General features: G+C 46.0%; 1 long non-coding RNA gene across 1 annotated transcript; it reads left to right on the plus strand.

Moving 5' to 3' along the window:
- The first annotated feature begins 7 nt into the window (after positions 1 to 7).
- LOC123811227 lies at positions 8 to 4,654 on the plus strand. The gene is made up of 3 exons (XR_006784367.1): positions 8 to 598; positions 1,399 to 1,468; positions 4,474 to 4,654. It is a non-coding gene; the product is annotated as an uncharacterized LOC123811227 (long non-coding RNA).
- The last annotated feature ends 15,984 nt before the right edge of the window (positions 4,655 to 20,638 follow it).

Consider the following 20,638-nt stretch of genomic DNA (forward strand, 5'->3'; position numbering starts at 1 on the left):
CTCTGTAGCTGCTACCTGTCTGCCCTGGGCGCCTGTGCGGCCTGAGGTCTCAGGGCAGAGGGCGGCACGCAGGCACTCCCCTGCATTCGGAAACAGAGACGAGTGCTCACGGAGACACGCACGGACAGGCACACATGCTCCCCGACGGACAAGCTCAGGCTTATACGGAACCACAGCCATCGACACCGAGACACACCCGTCCAGCACTCCGACAAACACCCTGGCTCTCGCGCACCCAGGCTGACAGGCGCAAAGTCACCCCTGCCCAACAGAGAGATAAACACAGCGGCACCCAGAAGCGGAAAGGCATGGGCGCACACGGGAAGAAGTAAACACACAGTGCTCCCTTGGAGGCAAGCGGAGCGCCCCATTCAGGTTCTCCAAAACCTTCATCCATGCACCCCGACCTCCACCCTCACACACGCACAGGGACACAGACATATTCCCTTTCAAACATTTGGCAAGACCACAGGAGGTGACTTCAACGGCTGCCGATTCCCTCAGCACGGTGGCTATCAAGTACTTTGGGTTCCCTCCTTGGAAATCTGCAGGCATTGAGACATACAATTTCACCCTTTGGGTTTCATTTGGAGCCAAGGTATAGTAGATGCATGGGTGTGTTTTGGAATGGAAAGAGAAAGTTGTATGCTTTAATCTTTAATTTTTGGGAGTGTGGCATCCCTCCCTCATTTTTCTGTTGGAATGAAAATGCGTTGAAAAATGGAATCATTTTCTTTTCAACCTCAGTTTCTTCGGTAATCCCATTGCAATTAGAAAAATGCTTTCTTTCATCTGCTGTAAATTGGCTGACCTGTTGGGTTGAGGCATTTGAAATCGCCACTATTCTGTAGCTTCAGACTTTGAAAAATGGAAAATTTTATATGGTTCAGATTATTACGAATGTTAGCATTAAGAACACTTTGAAGCCACAGAAAGCCAAAGATAATTTCCCCTTAAAAAAGAAAAAGTCAGACCAAGCCTTCCAACTAGGGTCTTTGTCTATAAAATACTGTCCTTTGCATCTGGCACATGACTTTACTGTTAAAAAGAAATTCATTGTCAAGGTTTGATTTCACATGCATTTCAGTGTCTTTGAAAAACTGAAAGTATTTCATGCAGTGTAACCAACATACTTTGTTGATTACATAATAATATAACAACGGCTAACACGTATGGAACATTCTGCTATGTGCTTTTCATGCATTATTCCACTCAATTCTTCTCACAGTCCCACAGTGTGTGTGTGTGTGAGGGGGCTGAGACTATTTTTAGCTTGATTCACAAATGGGGCTCAAAGAGAAATATAGCCTGCCCAGGGGCACAGGGCCAGCAAGTGCCAGAGGCAGAAGCTGAACCCAGGTCTGCCTGAGTCTAAAACCCATCTGTTAATTTTGGCAGTGTTGTGTCATCGTATGCAGAAAGGGATGGAGCTGGGAAGAAGCACTACAACTGGAATTGGAATGCCCAGGTTTGAGACCCCCCTGTCTTAGAACTTCCTAGCTCACTTCCTTTAGGCAAATCGAAAAGATGCCGCCTGGTCTCCTGCATCTCTTAATGCGGAATAAAGTCACTTCCGCTGGGCTGAGTGAGACTCTAATGATACAATAAAGGTGAAAACGCTTCGCACATATAAATGCCGCACACGTGTGAGTTATAAATGCCACACAAATATGGGCTATAAATAAGACTTACATAAATTACTTAGCAGTTCAGAAGATGTTGTTAGTCTTCTCCAGTAGAACAATAAAATACTTCACTCTGGAAGCAAAGCCCAGACACATGATTTAACCTACGTGCCCCCTCTAGTTCCCTCCACCAACAGAAATGAGTTTTGCAAGACCGATGCCTTAAAAAACAAATAGTTCCCATAAAAGCCACAAATATTAATTAAGGATTTATTATGTTCACATAGTTTTCAAAATATACCACCTCATATTTGTGTTTTCCAAAATTGGTTCTGGTATGATGCATTTTAGGAAGGGGCGGTGTCAGTTATGCAACAATGTTTCTTTAAATATACATCTACCCCAAATTGTGGAACTGAGTCATTTAAAACATCCTTCCTGTTTGTGAAGCTATGGAATAAATAAGCGTGGTGTTCGACCTTCCCGCAACAAAAAAGAACAAAGAAAGTCCTTTTAGGACAAGCCTTAATTGATCATCTAGATATATACATAAGTCACTTAAAAATTTGACTTTGGATATTTTGGGAAACACCTTTTTAAAAACCCACAGACACTGAAACACTCAGGGAAGGCTGCTATGTCAACGAGGAAGCTCCAGGCCTCTGCCCACCAGCCTTGCCAAACGTGCAATCTCTCTGTCCTCTCTCCCTCTCCCTCCTTCCCTCCCCCTCTCCCTCTCTCCCCACCATCACCACGTTGGTAGGAATTTCAAGGTGTCTTCACGCCAAGGCCAAGAGTCTTCTCCTGACTTGTTTTTGAATTACAGGATTAGAGAGAGGTGGAATGGGAAACAGTTTTAATAGATCATATAGCTTATTCCCCGCACTCCAGTTTGCAAATGAGGAAACTAAAGTGCAGAAATAAGAAGTGTCCCGTTGAAGGTGGCAGGGCGGGTTAGCGGTTCAGGTCTGCTCCTAGCGTCACGGGTTCTGACTGCCCGGCACTGTCCCGGCATTTCTCAGCAGAGGAGTTTGGCTGGAACTGCATACCGGGCTTGCAGCCTTAGAGAGTTAATGCTCAGTTGAACTGGAAAGTTCTTAGCAAACTAAATACACTTTTATCTGATGTAAGAAAAAGCAGGCGCTTTTTATGATGATTGATAGTGCCTAATTACATATTTTGTCAATCCCTTAAGACATTGATTTGTCATTTCCTGAGTGCCAAACAGGAAAAAAAAAAAACACAAACAAACCGCATTTTGATTTACCGAGTGAATGTTTGAATAAGCGTAAGGCTGTGTGGTGCCAGAGAATGTCCTCACACCAGTGGCTGGATAGCCAAACCTTATTCCGGTCTTGGTTTAGACAAGATTCCTTCCACCTTTATGACCCTCTGAGCAGAGAAGCATCCTTAGATTTCTCTCTAAATGACAGTCTTTAATGTCTATCTTTACTATTATCTCTGGACAGTTTCATCTCATGAAATTTGCATGAAATAAGATTAAATGCATGTAAAACGCTTAGCATACTGCCTTGGAAAAGAGATAACTATTACTGTTATTATCTTCTTTTTGAATCAAAATGCATACATAGAATGCATATTTGTCTTTTTATATCATACTGTGAAAGGACGCTTTGAACGTGGGTAATGAGTAATTTATTTTAAATCTGAATTGCTGTGAAAAAGAATGAAACGGAAACAAAATTTGGTTCCTTAGACAGGAGAATTATAATGAAAATCACCATTATCACGAAGTTACAGAGCTGGGTGGAATGTTAGCGGTGTTTGAATGAAGTATCTCACAGCCTAGTCCGCCCTTTACACAATGCAGCCACTGAACTCTTAGACAGCCATCTCTAGGGCCGGCAAGCTCACCAGTACTTGGCAGTGTGTGTTTCTCCAGCCTTTCAGATGCAGAACTGAAATCCATCTCCTTAGAGCATCTACCCATAATCTTAAGTCTGCCCCCTTGAGGCCACGCAAAACAAATCTCTACCCTCTTGGCCAAGACTGTCCTTGAAACTTTTGGGGTAATTCCCTAGAGTTCTCCTGAGCTCTCTCTTCTCCAGATTGTTCCTTTGGGTCTAGGGTCTCCTTTACCATCATGGCAGGTCTCTAACATTCATTCTTGGGTTTGTCAATGTCTAATCTTACCGTCAATACCTGGAATGATCCGAGGACAAGTCATGCAATGATCAATTTACAATCACCTTGGCAACCACAAAGTCAGCAGAGCAACCAGGAAATCTTTCAGAACAGCTGATTATACCAGATGGATTTAATTTCCTGCTATGCTAGCGTTTTATGAGAGACGTGCTAATAAGTTCTCCACATCTCAGGGGGACTGAACAAAGGGAGATGGTATTAAATTAAAGCAGGAGAGACTTCAGTTGGTCACAGGAAAGGCTCATTGGCCTGTGGAGGTTCAATCATTCAAAGGGGCTAAACCCTAGTAGCTTTTCTCAGTTGGGTTTTTGCAAGAGAATTAAACCCTACGGAAAATTATTTCAGTGACTGTTCTTCCCAAAGCTGGTACATAGCTATTACCTTTCTAGGGTTATATAGAGAGATGATGTCATTCTATACAATGTAATGGATGCCTTAGGGCACAGGGCTGCATTCTCTTGCTGAATCTGAGCACATGGGTTGGATGGGATCTCCTTCAGACAGGAGAATGGTGAGTGTGTCTTGAATGCTTTTTTGTAGCCGAAGCAGTTCGGGGCAGAGGAGAGAGAAGGGATGGCAATCTGTAGAACTAGATGCTGGTCCCAGAACAACTATAATGTTTTATAAAACTTTAAAGAAGCCGCCTCCTGTTTTTGAGCCTCACTCTTCATCCATGCCACAGGAGCCTGAGTGTGGGCTAGGCAGCATCCACGGGCCTCCCTGTTCCAACCTGCACAAGCCTGCGGTGGGCCGGAAGCACCTTGGGGGCCACTGAGTAGGTAAGTTCCTGATTCCAAAGAGCTGCTGAGGACTTGGCCAGCAGAAACCATCCGTGCCCTGCCCGACAACTCGGCTGCGGTGTCCCTTTCCCCACAGTCCACCATTGTGATCCCTGCAGACATATTTCTTCTAAAACTCAAATACATTTATTTTTAAAGAAAACGTTGAGTTTTACTTCCATTACTGCACGTGGAAAAACTGGTGTCATCTGCCATAAATAGAGGTAACCATGAGCATGAAACAATGCCAATTATTTCTAGCCAGATTTCGTTGCCTGCCAAACCTCCGAACCCAAGGCCTGCTCTCCTTCTATTGGAAAGGAAGATTAGCAAGTCCTGGGGAGATGCTAATGGTATTCTAGCACTAAATGGGACTTCCTCCACCTGCTTTACGAGATTGAAAAAAAAATTAAAAAGGAAACAACTCCTAATTAGCACACTGTGATTTAATACAGTGTCACTGAAGGATGTAAAAGAATTGCATTATAGCTAAAGGTACCGCAGCCCTAGACTGGGGCTGATGAGACGCGCTGCTGTGACAGAGAGAGGGCTTTGGAGCCAGATGGTTCCGGGTTCCAGTGCTGGTTCTGCCCTAAACCAGCTGAGTGAGTGCCTCAGACAATAAGTTTAAACCCCACGGGCCCCCAAGTGTTCCTGGGTAAAATGAGGCCAGGCCTCCTTGGGTGGTTGCTGGGGGAGTGGAAAGAACGTGTGCGAAACGGGGTTTGCAGAGAAGAGGGAGCCAAGAGACCTGACGGAGAACAGATCAGCATTACTGGGAATGGCTGAGAGTGGGGGGAGGAGTCGAGGAGTGGAGGTCATTGCCACTCAGGGGTGAGTGAGCAGTGGTCTGAGAGTCTGCAGGAGGACAGGAAGGGGTGGTGAGTTCCGGCACAGCCATATCGAATTTGAGGTTTTGGTTGGACATCAAAGTGGAAGTTAAAATATCTTGGTGATTAGGCCACAGGTTTAAAGTGACGGATCATTACAGAGGAAGTGTTCCCTGAACAGTGTGCTCTCAGAGGGTGCTTCTGATGGCTAAATGACGTCATGCATTTCAGGAACGCAGCACAGTGTTTCAAAAAGAAAAGTGTTGAATATTGCCATCATCATCATCATCCCTATTGTCATCATTACCATCATTCTGGATTCCTAGCATGGCTTCAGTTTCAGGACATTACATTTGTTTCTCAAAGGGCAGTGCTTAAATGAACAAATAAATTGGTCCAATGTGGGGGAATCCTTTGTGAGCATCAAACAACTGATGGTAGTAACCGTGGGGGTGGAGTTTGGGGAGGTGTCTGGGTGGGGTTTCCTGATAGCCGCTGCTGAGACGAGGGTTTGCATACGAGCGATTGATGGAGGGAAGGGCTCCTAAGAGGAATGAACCAGTGGGGCAGCGAGAGAAGCCAGCATGTGGTTTTGAAGACCCAGGCCCGCCTGGCCCTGTGAGGAGCTTGGGTGCAACTCTGGAGCCACTTGCTTGGTGTGACATCCTGCTTCCTCCAATTCTCAGCTGTAAAACCTAAGCAAGTTACTTATTCTTCCTGTATCTTGATTCTTTCCCCTGTAAATTGGGGTCACTGATGATAGTGTATCACAACCTCATGGCGTTGGTATGAGGACCACATGAGTTAGTGGCTGCAAAGTGGCTTGACCTGGCCTGGCACATAGTAAATGCTAAATTAATTATTGATATTAAGCCAAGAGAAGGCAAGAACAGGTCTGGTAGCTACGGCCCTCAGGAAACCTCCCCCAGGGAAGAGGGCTGAAGGTCTCCTAACTGCAAGCTGCCCAGTGCTGAAGTGTAAGAAAGGTCTTCCTGAAAGGAGAAGTGAGAGGACCAGCAGCATCTGCTGGTGAGGAGGGCCAGGAGGAGGACTAAAGGGGAAACGGGAGGAGTTAAAGCGACTGTGGCTGCAAAGAAGGGCAAAGGAAGAGAAGCGCCTTTGGTCTTCTCAGAAAAGGAAATAGGGCTGGCCTCTCTTCCAAGCAGCGCCTTCTCCTGGGTGGCACCGAGGGACAGGTCTCTCTGGGCCTCACAGGACATCCAGATGACCCAGCTAAGTGGGCAGTGAAACACTCCCCGGGCTCTGACGAAGGAGAATGCTGTCCCAGCACTGACAATTCCTGTGTGACTGCCCCCCACGCCCCGGTCCTTGATTTCCTCCTCTGTCAAGCGAGAAGTTTGAATGAAGTGATTGCATTGTAGCCAATCTGTGGCTGCTAAGGGGTCTGAAAGACAATAGGCATTGTTTTTATTTATTATGTGTATTAAACACCAGGAGCTGGGCTTAGCAGTTGCATACATACTCTCTTATTCTCCTTTCTGTACAACATTTCCAGGTAGGCACAGATATTCCCGTTTTACAGATGAGAAAACGAAAAGCTTAAAGAAACTGAGCAGACTGTCCTAGGTTACATAGCAAGTAAAAGGAGCACAAGGGCCTCCAGCCCAGCTCTGCCTGATCAGAAGGCTGCCTCTGAGCCGCTCACTGAGGAGTCGGGTGCCGAAGACCAGACTCAAAGGGAGGGCTGCGTGCTCAGGCTGCCAACGTGGAGGCGCCCTGGTGGTTGGGGTCTCGCAGCTGAGTTTTACCAGACTGCTTAGGCAAAAAGGTAGCAGTTTCCTATCACTTATGGGAAAAAGGCTAAATGACCGAGATTTTGGACCAGGCTTCCTGGTCATGATTTCTAAAAGGAAAGGGAAGATGTTAGAGGTTGTAAGTCATTGGTCATGAGCTTCTAGGCTTTGCCCATGCCTCCTCCTCCAATCACAGCACTACCCCACTCGACCCACTTTGCTTCCTGCGCTGGCCCTACCCCACCCCAATACACACACGTCCACACTGTGTCTCACCGACCATGGAGAGGAATAGGCGCCTCTTCTCTATGCTGTCACCCCCTCGAGTAGCACTGACCTATTATTTTCCTTTCCCATTTCACTTGCTAATGCTACTTTATTCATCTCTGTATTCCCAAGACCCCAACACAGGGTCCGGAATACAGAAGCCAAGTACTGCACATGCATGTGTGTGCATGCACAGACCCCTAAATATTCTGAAAATATGGGGCTGAGGGGTATAAAGACTTGAACAAGGCAGGGTCCTTGCCTTGAAGAGACTCACAGGCCCGTGGTGGTGCATAAACTTGACTTCCAGGTAATGGAGTAATGCCTTATTAGAACTAGGAACTTGATATTAGGGGCAAAAGAGGACTAATCCAGAACCCCATCTCCCCACATAAACATTGGGAAGAAGGCAGAGAGAAGACTTCCAAAAGAGCAGGTGAGCATCGGATAACAAGGAGGCTTTAGCCAACGGATGAATGGGACTTTTTTCAAATAAGCTGGAACAACTGTTTGGAGAGTTATTTGGCCGAATTTATTAAAAGATAAAATTGACATAGCCATACACCTAGCAATTCCATTGCCAGAAATTTGTTTATTAAATGTCAGCTGTGTGCACAAAGATACAGTTTCAAGAAATTAATTGCTCAGCTCTGGCCCGTGTGGCTCAGTGGGCCGGATCATCCTCACGCTAACCAAAAGGTGGCAGGTTCGATTTCCGGTTGGGGCACATACCTGGGTTGTGGATTTGGCCCTCTCTTCCCTCTATCTAGAATCAATAAGCATATCCTCGGGTAAGGATAAAAATTTTTAAAAGTACTGATTGCTCAGAAAGGGGAAATGGTTAAATAAGTTAGAGGAAACCCATACAGTGGGATGTTTAGTCATTGAAAGGATGAAGTACATCCAAATGTGCAGACTCAGGAAGTTGTTCGTACTTTGTCATGAAGGCGTAAAAGCATATTGTATGCCAGATTGTGTAAAATGATTCCATTTTTGTTATGTTAAAGAAGCGTACACATGAGAATTTTTAGGCCTCTTGTTACTACTTCTAGATCGGCTTAAAGCCCTAAGGGGATATCGTTAGCAGTTAACCACGTAACATAGTGAAGATAAGAAGGATAATTATGATATGACAGGGTGTGCAATAAAGGCTATGAATGAGGTATAACAAAAGTTATTTGCATTCCACTGTGGGCTGGCCTTGTTAGTTATGTGAAGGGAGATGAAAAGGAAACACAGAAAGTTTCATTCAGTTGGTGGCCTTGAAGGATGGATGTGACGTTGGCAGTCAGGGATGGAAGGAGGGACAGCCACCCAGAAGAAACAGTGTGAACAGACGTGGACGTGGGACACTTTGAACTGTTCCAGGAGAGCTACGACACCTGGGATATGGGGAGGGAACAGTCCAGTGTGAGCTGGGGTATATATTTGAATGCCTCTGAGTGCTGGCATACAGAGCTGAGGCTTAAGAAAAATCATGGAAGGTGGTGGGATAGATCATAAAGAACTACAATCCAGAAAAGTCATCGGTGGGGTAAATGAGGCAATTTCACAGAAATGTGCCCAGCGGCCCTGTGCCAAGAAGGCAAATGAGGAAGCAATCTGGCAAGGGGTGAGGGTGTTGCAGGGCTGCTCCTGTGGCTCTTTGCTGGGTGCCAGGTCTTCACTTCCTCCTTGGTAAAGCAGAGCTCTACTCCTACCTGCCTGCTGCAGATGCACACATGTGCATGGCCTGTGGGGCTGGCTGACAGTGAAGCTTCATTCCTACGGGAGCTTGTGGTTATTACTGCGACAGAACACAGGACAGTCCTCAGCCAGTGGAGAGTTCAGGTGGACATAGGGAGGAGGATGTGGCAAGCTGTGGCACAGATGGGGTGATCACCTGGGCAGTGAGGGATGCAAGGGGGTGAGTGGCTTCCCATGCAAAATCCATGAACAAAACTAGAAAATGAAATGTCTTATAAAAACTCAGGGTTGGAACAGATGTGAGATGGACATTTACTGTCCCGTGAAAATTTTAACTGCTGGGAATTTCTTTTGGAGATACACGCACACACATATGGAAAGGATAGACACTGCAGTATTGTTTACTGTGGTAAATAACCTAAATGTTTATAAAAGGAAGATGGCTAAATTAATTAATATATTGCTATGCTATGGATTTTTATGCAAACACAGGTGTTTGTAGCAGCTTTATTGATAATTGCCAAAACTTGGAAGCAACCAAGATATCCCTCAGAAGGTGAATGGATAAAGAAACTGTGGTCCACCCAGACAATGGAATATTATTCGGACCTAAAAAGGAATGAGCCATTAAGCCATGAAAGACACTGAGGAAACATTCATACATATTGCTAAGTGAAAGAAGCCTGTCTGAAAAGGCAACCTACTATATGACTTCAACTACATGACATTGTGGGAAAAGCAAAACCACAGAAACAGTGAAAAGACCAGTGGTGGCCAGAGGTTGGGGGAAGGAAGAATGAACAGGCAGAGCACGGACCGTGAAACTCCTCTGGCTGAGACTGCAATGGTGGCTACAGCTCATTAAACATTTGCCAAAATCCTGAGAATGTACAACACCAAGAGTGAACCCTAAACTATGGACTTTGGGTGATAATGATGCATTAACGTAGGTTCATCAGTGGTAACACACCACTCTGGTGGGGGAGGCTGCGCATGTGCGGGACAGGGGCATGTGGGAAATCTCTGTACCTTCCTCTCAATTTTTCTATGAACCTAAAACTGTTCTCAAGAATAAAATCTAGTATATATATTTTTAAAAGAAGGAGCTCTGTACCAGCTGGTACGAAAGAGTACTCACACTGTAAACTGAAGAGGCTGTCTGCCCAACAGTGTAAAGTGCGACCCTTTATGTAAACAAACCACTGTATGTAGCTTCTACGTAACAAAACGGACATGCGTTAACAGGGAGATGTGTAGAGATTCTTCAAGTTCGTGTAACTCTGCAGTGGAATTTTATGCTATGGTTTATTTTTAGTTATTTATTTTTTCCTCACCCAAGGACATTTTTCCATTGCTTTTAGAGAGAGAGGAAGAGAGAGAGAAACATCTATGTGAGAGAGAGACATCAGTTGGTTGCCTGGACCCAGGATCGAACCTGCAACCTAGGTATGTGCTCTGACTGGGAATCAAACCCACAACACTTTGGTTACAAGATGATGTTCCAACCACCTGCACCACACCAGCCAGGGCTTATGCTGCAGTTTAAAGGAATGAGGTAGATATACGTACTGATTCATAAAGACCTCAAAGATAGTAAGTGAAAAGGGATGAAATAAAACAGTATGTGTTTTACCTTTTTGTGTAAATAACATATGTTTCTATTTCCACAAACATGTCTATTTCAGAAAGACACTGAGAAAGAGTCAGCAGTGTTTAGTACAGGGGACCGGGGCCTGGGAGATGGCTCAGGTGGGGAGGGCAGGAAAGTGTACTTTTACTTTCATTTTTTTTACTCATCTGTTCTGTTTGCATTTTTGTTATGAGTGCTAGAAAAAGTGAAATTTAATTAAAAAAATAATCCCCCCACAGAATTCTGGAATATACTATCAAGGCCATAAGAGTCCTTTCCTTTGATTACCTCTTTTTCTCGGTGAGGACACTGACCTACAGTTTTGTCAAAAAGCTGTTGAACCCAATAATAAATCCGTGACTATGGAAACCGGGGTGGGGTGGGGGAGGAGGGGATGTGCAACATATCACAGCTAAGAAGTAGAAGTAAAAATTATCAGAATTTTTGGTAACTTCTTTGGTGGGGGAAGAGGAAGGATGTGAGAACAAACCAGGAAATGAAAATAGAGAAAACAAAAAACTTGAACAAATGAGGAAGCTGTGAGAGAAAAGACTGAACTTGCCAAAGCGATTTCTGGGGCCCGTTTTCTGTTCGGCATGTCTCTGAGTCCCTGCCTCTGTCTGCTGATGCGGGCCTTTTTTTTGACAGTCCAGTGCATTAATGGGTCTATGAATCACTCTGCCCCAGAACTGGAGTGCCCTTAAGGATTGCCTAGCTTGGTAGGGCCCTGGCTTCAGCAGAGGGGCCTCAGACCGAGCCACAACAGAAAAGGCAGTGGTGGGTGGCTTTGGATCCAGCCCCTCCTCACCCCAACCAGAGCTGTTCCCTGTGCAGCTGCTTTCTATATCCTGCCGCTGCATAAAATTAGCTTTGTGCAAACTTTCCATTGCTGAAAAGACACCCAGAGATACTCCAACCCTTTCACAGTCTAGATGGGGAAACCGGGATCCCCAGGGAGGAAGACATGCGAAAACTATCACAGAGATTGTAGGAGGAATGGCTCTAGAACCTGGGACTTCCAACTCTCAGCCTCTCTGAAGTTTTTTATTCTTACATTTTAGTGGAGACTGGAAAGAACAAAAGGCTGGAGGCAGGTTGACATTTCAATGGCTTAGGCTGAGAGGGAATGTTGCTGGGAAAAGAAGTTAGACTCACAAAAACCAATAAGGAGAAAAGAAATGCCATGAATGAGAATAGTCAAAAGAGGAAAATTTAGCTCAAATATTTTTGAGGATGAATTGAGCCGTAAAATGGACACTTAAAGAATTAAATGCCAGGCATTTTTAAAAATATGAGCTGGTGCTGCCAGCAAATACAAGGTCTGACCTGAAAATATCCAGCCATGGTTAATACAACAAGAACGGTTTGCGCGACATTGATGTAACCTGGCAGCCAAGGCGAGTGGACTGGAATGCGCATGCCTGATCAATGACGACTTCACTGCACTAGTCAGTGCGGGAAGTAGATGCCATTGAGTGAGCATGTGTACTGTGTGGCCTTTGCATTCAAAATGACTGAGCAAATAGAGCATTAGATTTTGCGCTAAGCTTGAACATTGTTCCACGGAAACTATTCAGATGATTCAGAAAGCCACAGCTATGGGCAACTGGTGATTGGCAGCTTCATCACAACAACACACCTGCTCATGCATCACCTCTAGTGCAGAAGTTTTTGGCAAAACATTAAATCACCTAGGTGACTCAGCCCCGCTGCAGCCCAGATTTGACATCCTGCAACTTCTGGCTTTTCCCACACTAAAAGTCACTTTTGAAAGTGGGGAGATTTCAGACCATAGATGAGATTTGGGAAAATATGATGGGGCAGCTGATGGCGATTGAGAGAACTGTGTGAGGTCCCAAGGTGCCTACTTCAAAGGTGAGTGAGGCATCATTGTCCTGTGTGCAATGTTTCTTGTATCTTCTTCAATAAGTGCCTCTATTTTTCATAGTACGTGAAGGCTGGATACCTACTGGACAGACCTCGTGTGTTTTGATGACTGACAATTGGCAGGCATTTCTTCAGACGCTGCTGATGCAGTGATGAGTGGGTCAAGTGCAATTCCTGTCCTCACTGGGTTTGCCCTCGAGTGTACAGCCGGGAGTTTGCATAGAACAAGAGTATGGATTCACATTCACAAGCTCTCATTCAACACACTCCTGTGAAGGACCCATTATGTGCAAAGTGCAGCAAAGCCTGATGAGCCTTGTCCGGCATGGAAAAAGATATTGGCCTCAGCTTCTGCAAATCTCCTGGTCGAGAATGAAATTAGCTGCTCAAGAAGGCTGAGGAACTGCAGGGGACAGAAACTAAGGTATAGCTTTCCAGTTATGGTTACAGTTAAGGGGAGAGTGGAGGGAGGGGAGGCTGGGTAAACAGAGCAGCCAGGGGAGCAAGGTGAGCGTGGCTAAGAGGAAAAGGAAGGAGGAGAGCAGAGGCTCCTGTCCTGCCCTGGAGCTGGCATGCTGAGGCCTCAGAGGGGAATACTTGGTGTGCAGCCCAGACCCTCAGAACCCAGAATCCTAAAGCTGCCCAACCCTCCAGGCATAGGTGGGGAGCATGGGCTCACAGGTGAGAAGGGGCTTACCAAATGTCACCCAGTGAATGGGAGGCAGCACTGGGAGCAGAACCCAGGGCCTTCCCACTGCGCTCCATCCTGCCCCGATCAAAGAATGTCACAGTAGTTCAATGCAGGAAAGTTTTGAAGTCGGGTTGACCTGAGCCTGTATCCTCCTGCCACTTGCTGCTGGCTTTGTGATCCTGGGGAAGTTTCTCTCTCAACCTTGATCCCTTCCTCTGTAAAATGGGGCTGGTAATTGTAATTACTGTGATGGCTTCTCTCTCAGGGGACTATCACTAATTCCTTTCTTCCCATATGCCCATTCCATGTCCTGTCAAAAGGTGGAGTTTATTATTTCACCCCCTGGAGTCAGGTCTGACTTGTGTCTGCTGTGACCAGTGCATACAGCAGAAGTGGCACTGTGGCAGTTCTGGGGCTGGTCCTTATGAGGACTGCCAATTTCTGCCTATCTCTCCCAAATTACTTGCTCTGGGGGAAGACCCCCCCACCCCATGTACACTACCCAGAGACATCCATGCAGAGAGGAAGCCCAAACCTAGAGGACCCCCAAGGAAAGTAACACCCCTAGTCACTCCAACGTAGGCCCAGCCTTAGGGGACTCCAGCCCCAGCCACCACCTGACTGTAAAGGCAGCAGAAGCTCCAAGAAAAACCCACCCAGTTAAACCCCTTCCACAATCAACACACAGAATAATAAAAATGATTGCTGTTTAAGCCACTAAGTTTTGGGGGTGTTTGTTACCCAGCAACAGTAAAGGGACACACATCTTCTGAGGCTCTTGTGTGGATTCCTGAGACCAAAATTTAGGACAAGGCCTGGGATGTATGGGATTAAATAAATGGCACCTTTTTATTTTCAGGAAGTAAAAGCAAACAACAAGTTCTAAACACCTGTATCAGTCTCTTATAAAAAGTGTGTCCGCAGCCCCTGGAGGGAGGCACTCGCTGATCCAGACTGCACAGCACAAACCTCAGCCCGCCTCCAGCCCACGGCCCCTCCTGGCGCGCTCGCCACACCAGCCTGCTCAGTCCTTCCTGTGAGTCAGATGTTTGCACATGCTGTTCCCCATGCCTACAAGCCCTTCCTTCCCCTGTTGACCTCATGAGTGTTTACTTATCTCTTAGCTCTCCGCTGAATCCTCATTTCCTCTGGAAGTCAACGCCCCCACCTTCTGGGACACACCCTTGATTTGCCGCCATGTTCCTCTCCTCAACACTTATCTCAGCTCTGCACCTTTGCATTTATTTGTGAAATTATTCACTCAATCTCCTTCCAGAAGACTCCCTCAGGGCAGGGACGAGGTGGACTTTATTTGCTTTTACTGATCACTATAGTCCCCAAACCGAGCACCAGCTGGAACCCTTGCCACATGCACGTGTTCAGTTTTTGCAAGCAGACCCGCCAGCTCCAGTGCTTCCCTCATGCCTTCTCTTCTTCAGACTAGGCATCCCAGTCCCTTCAAGGTATAAATAAGACTTGGTTCCAACTTTGTTCCTCTTCCCTTCCCCCCACTTCTGGTCCAGACTGCTCAGCCCATAAGCTGCCCCAGAATCAATGGCTTATTTAGTCTTTTTGCTATTTCGGGAGGAGGCATTTCTCATACCAAGCAGTTCCTCCTCTGTAGTTGTCTGTTACCAGAGAAGGCACTTCCTCCCTCCTACTTGAACAGTGGGTGCTCAGGGCCCCAGGCATGACTGCTACAATGACGCCCCTCTTGGGCTCCCGGCCTCTCCCTGAATCAATTCTCCCAACACCATACCCCCTTCTCTCCCTTCCTGCTTCCCTTTTCACTGTCCCAGGCATCACTCACCTGGAATATTCTCTCTTCTCTACCTCCAGGCTCTCCCCTCTCCTGTCCCTCCTTCGTGTGCGCTGCCTCAGGAATCTTCTGAACTACCTATTGGCTCCTAGTGCTACTTTGCTACCTAAGGCCTTCCATGAATGCTCCCCTACCCTCTTTGCCTTTAGCAGAGATTGCAAATTGGCAGCCACAGGCCACGTCTGGCCCTACAGATGTCTTTGGTTTGGCCCAAGGAGTTAAAAAATTAATTAGGCACTAACATTTTAAAAAATTGGGGACTTTACATAAAATTCCAGATGCCCAACTTGTCTTTAAAATATCAATGACCCAGCCACACTGGAAATACAGAATCATGGGTTGGAGGTAAGTAACCCTCGGGTACATGGTCTTGAGTTTGCCACAGTCTCCACCACTCCCTAATGTTTCTGTGTTTCAGGCCAGTGGTCAGCTGCCATTTATCATGGCACTTGCTTATCCCAGCTGTTTCACTTGTTATACCACCTTCCTGGTTTCTGCAGACCCTCGCAATGTTACCCCTGCCTGGCAATTCTTGATATCTGAGTCTGTCAAATAGAAAAGAAGGAAAAGAATAAAGAACATTCTTACCAGTGAGTCCTTCATAATCCATTAGCATGTGTAATTCACAGAGAAGCTTTCATTGTGTGTGTGTGAGAGAGAGAAAGTGAACTTATGCTTTATTTCTATTTTCTTCCCCATGCTTTCCTATAGTTTCCAAGTTTTCTACACTAAACATGTGTTCCTCTTGCAAAGCCAGAACTAAGTAAGGGATATGCCTACAGAATGTTAGCTATGTCTGTGGAGTCTGGAGTGCTTAGCTGTCCTTTACATATTTACTCGCACTGTTGGCTCTGCTATCTAAGTAGGTCACTTCTTATCACCCAATACTGCCATGAGTTCATAAATTAAACTACATTTAAATCATCTTTTACTTCTTCTTAGAGTTTTTTGTAATTATTTTACTGAGGTCAAACACATACATGCATGTGCAAAAACTCTTAAGTATACTCAACAGATTTTCATAAATGCAGTTTCATACTTCATGCATTTTCATCAAATGACCACACTTCTGTAAATAGGACCCGGGTTGAGATAGCATTTGCACACGTGTGAGCCCATTTGACCCTTAGGATCTTAAGAGGTGGGCAGGAGTTCACGGCAGGAAATCAAGGCTCCTGGGAGCAAAAAAGTCAAGGCCTTGCTTTAGGGCTCCTGGCTGGGATGTGGCTTTACCGGGACCTGAGCCGAGATTCCCTGAACCACAACCGAACTCCCACCAGGGCAGAGCAAGGCCAGGCGCATAGGACCTGGGAAAACATTGTTGATGTGAATCAGACACACAGGAGAGTTAGGGCCTGTGTGTGCACAGACGTGCTCTTTCCACCGGCCTCCTCTCCACCCGCTCCTCCCCGCTCCTCCACTCCCTGCATTTCAGTTGTTCATCCATTTAACTGGATGTGAAGCATTCTCCTTAGTGGCTATTTTGGAATCCGTTTGTTGAAGGCAGGCACCATATTGGAGCAGTGCGGCCCGGACTTCCTTCCTCTGCCTTCTTTGGCATATGTAAACAGTAGCCCCAGAAAGGAAAAAAGGAAATGCCACATTTGTTTGATGGCTAAAGCCTGTGCTAGGATCCTCTAGAGTGACATCGTTCAGAAATCCCCAGCAACTCCCTGTCAAGTCTCTGCTCATGTTTGGAAAAGCCCTTAGAGATGATCTATTTCTTTCCCCTGCCACAGAGGGGGAGCGTGACGCCCAGAGGAGGGAAGCTGCTTGTCCCGAGATACAGTCAGCTTGTGGCACGGCCGGGGTTAGACACCCCTGGGCAGAATGTTCCCTAATTACATGAAATCTGTCTACCTTTGTATCAGGCCTTTGCTTGTGCTGGCTATGGGTCAGCTGACTCTCGGCCCCTATCCCACCTTCTTGCCTCTGCTCTGTGCTGCCGGGGCTAGAAGTCTGCAAACCACATTGCTTGGAGTTCCTTGCTGGGCACCTCGTGCTTCCCTCTGATAGCAGAGGACAGCCATGACTCTGCCTTCAGAAACTTTTTAGCGCACTCTGTATCAGCCGGGGGTATTTTCCAATTCAGAGGTCCACATGGCAGCCAAGGGCTTTCTCCCTCTTTGAGATCTCAGCCTCAGCGTGCGTGGCACCATTCTCTAGCCCTTCGTTTCTGGTCACTTTTCCATCTTCTTTCCGTTCCCCCAGTCTGAAGGGTGGTAGCAGTTTCCTGCAGTTACTCACACCTACCTGGATTTTCTCAGCATTCCCTTTTTTGAGTTTACATCCATCCAGTGACAGGGCAATCAATTCCCTGTGTTAAATAGCTTTTATCTGAAATGCCTAGCAGAGTTCTGATCTTCAAACTGAACACCAACTGGTATGTTGCTTAAAAACTTTTGCTTTCTAATTTTGTGGCTTTCTTCTTGTAACCACACAAAAGAATATAAAATAGGTGATACCCAGAATATAGAGAGGAGCATCAACTGACTCAACAAATATTTACTTAGAACCCATCTGGACTCTGAGACTCTATTAACCAGTCCTTGTCTGTCACGTATTTGAGGTCTTGTGGGGTGGCCAGTCAGTAGACAGCAAGTATAGCGCAAAGGGATAAGGGTTGTGGGAGGTGTACATTCAGGGACATCGGGGGAACATGTGAAAGGTCCCCATCATTATTTGTGGGTTGGTAAAATGTTAGGGAGGACTTTTCCAAGAAAGCAACATCTAAGTGAAATCTGAGGGATGAGTAGGAGTTTGCCAAACAAATTAGTGTGTGTGGGAGGTTGCTGGAAGAGAGATTATTGGCAGAGGTGATAACACAACGTGCCAGGGCCTGTTACAGGTTGAGTTATGTCTCTCCAACATTTACATGTTCAAGTTCTAACCCCCGATGTCTCACAATGTGACCTTATTTGGAAATAGGGTCGTTGCAGATGTAGTTGGTGAAGATGAAGTGACACTGGAGGAAGATGGGCCCCTACAATACGACTGGCGTCCTTATAAAAAGGGGAAAATGTGGAGACGGACACACACGCACAGGGAAAATGCCATGTGAACATGAAGACAGAAACTGAGGCGGTGCATCTGTAAGCCAAGGGATGCTTGATTGCCAGCAAACTGCCAGAGGCCAGCAGAGAGGCCTGGAACAGCCCTCAAAAGCAACCGACCCTGCCAACACCTTGATCTTGGACTCCTAGCCTTCAGAACTGTGAGACAATACAGTTCTGTTGTTTAAACCACCATTTTGTCGTCCTTTGTTATGGCAACCCTGGAAAACTAATCCAGCTTCTCATCATGAAGGGTATTATAAGTCTTGTTAGTAATACTGTCCTGTCAATGAGCACTTATACAACAGGCTCTGTTCTCAGTGCTTCGCAGGAATTGACTCATTTAAGCCTCATGACAACTCCAAGTGGTAGGTACTATGATTATCTCATTTGAGAAATGAGGATAATGAGTACAGAGAGTTTAGGTGATTTGGTCAAGGTTACCCAGTTAATAAGTGAAGTTATGAGACTGGGCTTTGAATTCAGGTGGTCGATGCATTCCCAAGCACTGTATGATATCACTGCTCTGTGAAGAGTTAGCGTGTTACGTGGTGAGCCACGATTGAACTGCAGATTTTTAAAGTCAGTTTCATTGAGGTACAGTTCCAATGCAGCAAAATTTACTGTCTTTATCTGTGCAGGTCTACGGACTTCGACAGACGCAAATTGTTGTGTAGCCACCACCATCGGACAGTTTCAGGAGAAGAGTGACCTGATACTGTCATGTCACATGTTTCATTTTAGAAATGTCACCCTGGCTCCTCAGTATGGGGAATGAACTGGAAGTGGGTAAGAGTGGAGACAGAGATAAAAGACGGTGGTGGCCTTGACCGTAGCACAGCGGTGGACATAGAGAGACACAATGGATGCCAGCGCTGTGGAAAGGTAGAATCCGTGGGCCTTAGAAACCACTTCTTCTTAAAGCGTTTACCATGTAAACTTGGGCCAAATACAATCTCAGTGACCCTAGGTCACCTGAGATCTTTCAATAAAGACATTTAAAAATCTTAATTAGCTGACACACCAGCAATAATGCATGCTTATCTATTGCTGGCCATTCCCCGTAACCGACTCTGGCCAAGAGTCACTGAGTTAAGCTTAGAACAATTAGTAATCACAATTGAACCTGAGCATGTTATATACTTTTGAGGCTACTAAATTATACCAAAATTACCTCATAAACTTGGATTCATGATGAAAGATTTACTGACACAAGGGAGGAGCGGCTTAAACAAGTTCCCATGTGCAGCTGATTTGCATTTGAGGAATTTTCAATCGTCACTTCCTAACTGCGGGCCCTCTTGAGGCATGAACGCCTTCAGTTCCAACTTCATGTAGCCAGTGTTCGCTCATTTCTCACGCCTCCCTTCCCACCACTCCCTTTACTCGAAGACCCCCCCGCCCCGCATACTCATGGCCACCATCCTGCACCTGTTACTCAATCTCTTACCCTACTTTATTTTCTTCTTGGAGCTTATCTTTTTCCGGAACTTTTAACCTGTTTATTCTGTATTCCTCTCCCCTGCCCCCACTTCGAAAGTACAAGCTCCATGAATGCGAGGACTTTGTTTGTTTATGCTGCTTATTGTTAGCGTCACAGTGACTGGAACGGTGCCTGGTCCATAGTGGACACTTAATAAATATTTGTGGAATGAGTGGATAAAGCTATAGTCCGCCATGGAAAGACTTCTACCTCTATGATCTGGGCCAGCTGCTTCCATTTGCAGATGAGAAAATTAAGGCCCAGGGAGGTGAAGACATTTGCTCAAGGTGCCCATCAGTTGGCCCCGGGTACCCAAGTTCTCTGGTTCCGGGCAAACCCCTTTCTGCAGCTGTATGTGGCCTCTTGAGCCTGTCCAGTCCCAGCACAGCAGAGCAGGTTAAGAACATGGACTTCAGGAACCATCTGACCTGGCAGAAGTCTGAATCCTACCACTTGGGCAGGTGTTGCTCTACCTCTCTGAACCTGTTTTACCCACATATAAGCCAATGATAAAATGAAACCTACCTAGCAGCACTGCTGTAAGCCTTAAATGAGATAACACAGTCTACATGCTTTGCATAGGGCACAGAATACATTTTCCTTCAGTACTAGGTATTGCTATTCCTTCCTAAGAACCAGCAGTGGGCATCACATCTTTTCTGACTTGTGGTAAGTGGGAATAATCTCTCACTTAATTTTAAGCTATAGATGCTGCAAAGTACTAGGGGATATGTTCATGCATGATGGAAAAAAGGGGGAAGGGGCTCCCCTGTATGGAAGGGAGAAAAGCATATGGAAAAAACTTGTCCCTCTGCTCATTACATCCTACTTTCCTCATCCACAGGCTGAACTCCACCGCAGGCTCCACGCTGCTGCTGCTTGTGTCTGACATCCGAAGATTCATTCCCTGGAATCAGAATGAGGTTAAAACAGTCCATGCTCCGTATAGGTGTATGAGTGAGAAGTTG

Source organism: Phyllostomus hastatus, unplaced genomic scaffold (assembly GCF_019186645.2).
Source record: "Phyllostomus hastatus isolate PE091 unplaced genomic scaffold, TTU_PhHast_1.1 phas_contig_150, whole genome shotgun sequence".
NCBI lineage: Eukaryota > Metazoa > Chordata > Mammalia > Chiroptera > Phyllostomidae > Phyllostomus > Phyllostomus hastatus.